General features: G+C 33.8%; 1 protein-coding gene across 11 annotated transcripts in view; it reads left to right on the top strand.

The window, feature by feature from the left end:
* The window catches only part of LOC106875466 (histone-lysine N-methyltransferase, H3 lysine-79 specific), a 181886-nt gene that overhangs the window by 123044 nt on the left and 54703 nt on the right, over window positions 1-4139 (top strand). The gene's annotated exons all lie outside the window — the stretch shown is intronic.

Below are 4139 nucleotides of genomic sequence, written 5' to 3'. Positions count from 1 at the left end.
ACATATAATCATCATAATTTTTTAATGTCTGCCTTCCATGCTGGCATGAGTGATATATATATATATATATATATATATATATATATCATGGTATGGACAAGATTATTAGATGTTGTTGTATACTGCTACTCCCAATGTGCTTTATGTTGTTTTAGCTTTCTAATGAGGCCCACCCAATAGTCTAGGCAAGCAGACCAACAATCTCCTTGAATGGAACACCAGTGTATTGCAGGGTTACTCTTTTACAGCTGAGTGAACTGAGGTGGTGTGAAATTAAGTGTTTTGCTCAAGAACACGATGCACAGCTGATTTGGGAATCAAAACCATGATCTTACCACTAGGCCACACACCTAAACACACACACACACACACACACACACTTGTATACATGTTGTCTCTGAATATATATTATTTGATGGACCCTATTTCAAGGCATCTGGAATATATGTATTTTACTAATAGGTTAATTTGCAACACCAGTGCCTGTTCGGGTACTGCCAATCTATATAAAGTTGGTTGGGGTGATGAATCACTGTTGCCTCTAGCAGTTGAGTGTCTATCATTGACAAGGTCAAACAAGGTCGAAATCACATGATCTGGTGGTTTCAGTGCTGGAGGTAGTGGGGATTTATCTCCCTGCTAATGATATAAACAAAAGTGCATTTTGCACTGTAAAAGCCAATATGAAGGTTTCTCTCATGGTAACTACCGGAATATAGTTTGTTGTAATAGAACATCAGCGTTTTAGTGAGGATAAATATTACCTCTCAGTTTTAATACTGCCTCTGTCTCTGATGTATGTCATCATCGTTATATCTCAACCTCTTTATTTCCATGCGTGCATGGATTGGGCAGGACTCTGTTATGCAACATCATTCTCATTCAATTTAATCATGTCTGGATTCACAGAGGAGACCTAATCCAAATTCTATAAATATTCTTAGTCATGCTCAGTGTTTTTGGATTGACTTATGTTAGTCTACTGGAATAGGTATTTTTTACCAACCTCGCTAGATCATGTTGTATAACCATGGTCCACTTTGCTGATTATTTACTGGAAATGACTTTGAATGAATGATAGTAAATGGTTTCATAGAAAGCAATGTAAGGAGTCATAAGTACCGGAGCAAAATTTGCTGAGTGGGGTGTAAACCCAGCTTTTCACGAGGCTGTTCAAAGCATTTTCACTGCCCCCCCAAAACTTTTAGATGGTACACTTGCACCCTTTGCGCCCCCCCGTTCCTGAGGCAATGTAAGGAATAATGAGAAATTTTACTTCAATTTAGTATAATTCACCAGTCTCTCTTCAGTTTTAAAATTGTGAAATAAGGTAAGTTTGTGAGCCATAAGGTGAGGTGAGTTCTGATGTTTTGAGTGTAGTTATTCTTGGAAGAAAATAATTTTTCTCAATGCTGACCATCTCAGTTTTCTTGGGTTTGATTTTCTTTTTTATTCACCTTCAATTATATTGTAGATATGATAAAAGAAGTTGTTACATCCCTATCTGTAAGGTTTTAATTAACCATTTTGTTAACCAGAAGTAATATTGTTGTTGCTATTTATGTGCTTCATTTAAATTTGGAAAGAATAAAAAATTTGGAGGGATTTAGTAAATTAACTCTTTCATTACTAAGCTTCTGTTTGAAACATATCTTAATGAAAGCTTCTTATATAAAATCATGATGAAAAGTTTTAATTCAAATATGGATGAATATTTTTAAACAAGGCAGTTTTATATCATAGAACCATCATAGAATCTGTGCTGCTCTCAATAACAAACTGACACTATTCTTACATGACTTCTAGATTCTAAAAATAACTGAGATCTGAAAAATTCTTTAGGAGAACCCACTTGTAAAAATTTTCTTTTCAATGACTTGTTGAATTTTATCAGGCCAGCCTTGGTCTGTTTGAGTAATAACAATTGCTGTTTTGTTGTTAGATTACTTGTGGTCTATGTCAGTTAAAAGGCTTGCTACAATATTTTGTATACCTTACAATGGTAGTATTTTAGTTGGGATTTTATGACAGCCAATGGTTGTTGTTTTTTTTTTGTTTTGCTTTTTTGTTTTTTGGTATATAGAGAAACTTAATCCTTTAGCATTCAGATTACTCTGGCAAATGTAATGCTTATATATATTCACATTGCTTTGAATTAATCATGCATTATCTTGAAGCTTGAGATTTCAGTGTTATGATTGTTTATTTTTAGAATGACATTATAGGGTGGGTGTGAGAAGCCAGATCCAGCTGGTTTGAAAATAAAAACAAATAGAATATTTGGGTTGGATATGGCCAGTTTAGAAGTTATGGGGTTAATGTGATTGAGTGCTATGCTTTTAACAAAGTTAACAACCGAATGAAATCTAAAGCATAATTTAAAATATTTAAATGAATCAATGTTATAAAGTTGTATAAATTTGCACACGAAAATACAAATAACATTTACAAGAGTGGAATTTTTATTCATCCTGCTAGTAAATTATAAATTGGAACAAAACCATTTTATAAAACTTCCTTTACATTTTTTTCCTGCTTATTCACACATTTCCAACTTAGAATAGTGTGGAATTTTACTGCTTTCCTATTTTCTAATGACAGCATACACCACGTATTTGATTCACCTGTTTTATCTGTGTGGTACCTCAGGCGAGTGTTTTGTACTAAAGTCTCAGGTCAACCAAAAGCATTGTGAGTGAATTTGGTAGGCAAAAACTTAAAGAAACCTGTTGTGTGTGTGTGTCTTTTTGTTTTTATCCTTCACCACCACTTGACAGCTGGTGATGATTTGTTTATGTCCCTGTAACCTGGCAGTTCAGCAAAAAGGAACCAATAGAATAAGTACCAGACTTTAAAAAAAATTAAGTATTGGGGTCAATTCATTCAACTAAACCCTTCAGAACAGTGCCCCAGCATAGCTGCAGTCCAATGACTGAAACAAGTAAGCAATAAAAGATAAATATTAGCGTCATGTGATTATATCTTTCTCTGTCTGTAATGCACACATTCCAATTTATGGGAAGAAAATTATGATCTAAATGCTCATAAATGAAGTTCATTTTGGTGGTATTATTGATACTGTCAATAATTACATTAGCCTAATTTAAAACTTCCGTGTTTAAACTGACATCCTTTAAAAGTGTCAAAAAAGGTCTCTTTCTATTCATATATCATTTGACTCTTTAGTAAATAATTGAAATAATGTTTTATCAGCATTATAGGCTTGTCTTTAAATTAAGTCAGTCTCTCTTTCTGTCTCTGTGTTTCTCTCTCTCTCTATCTCTCTCTCAACACTGTAAAGTGGTAGGCATTTGGAAGGGCATCCAACTAAAAATCATGCCTAAACTAGCCTCACCTATGCTAGTACCATGTAAAAAGTACTGAGTCCACTTTACAGAGTGGTTGGTGTTGGAAAGGGTATCCAGCTGTAAAAACTCTGCCAAAACAGATACAGTAGCCTGGGGTAGTCTTCTACCTTGCTGGCTCCTGTCAACTATTCTACCAGTGTATGCATGGAAGACGGATGTTAAACGATGATGATGATATATATTTAGTCCAAATAATAAGACAAAGAAATACTTTAACACATTTTTAATAGTCAGTTACAATTTGTATTTCTTTGTCTTATTATTTGGATTATGCTTTACTCTTTGCTACACCCAGACAGTGGTTTTACTGTCATAAAACCAGAATTTTCTACACCTAAAGAATCTGAGAGTGTTGGTAGCCCAGAACTCAGGTTGAGTGCTTCTTTGGAAATGCCTTACCTTTATACCCTGTCAGGACTATATATAAAGAGAGAGAGAGTTTTTAGAAGTCATGTACAGATATTGTATATTTAGAATAATAAGGTAGTCAGAATATTAGATGAATATTTGTTTTTTTATTTACATTTTTAGCACTTTCTTCCATTATTAGATTTATCAAAAATGGTTTCAACTTAGATTTCTTGGCCTTATTATTTATAAAAAATTGTGTGGGGTTTTCCAAGGGAGAAGAAAGAAGAAAAAAATTTTTGAGATGGAGGGAAGCTAAAGAGTCATGGCTTTTGTATTGGCATGGTCAGACTTGTTTGTTTAGTACTTCATGGCTTTTTAAGGTGGGGAAGGAAAAATAATTTTTGTATTTTAATTGGTCAA

The sequence above is a fragment of the Octopus bimaculoides genome, chromosome 24 (assembly GCF_001194135.2).
Source record: "Octopus bimaculoides isolate UCB-OBI-ISO-001 chromosome 24, ASM119413v2, whole genome shotgun sequence".
Taxonomy (NCBI): Eukaryota; Metazoa; Mollusca; class Cephalopoda; order Octopoda; family Octopodidae; genus Octopus; species Octopus bimaculoides.
The sequence above is the reverse complement of the archived record's forward strand: the minus strand, read 5'-3'. Positions and strand labels throughout refer to the sequence as shown.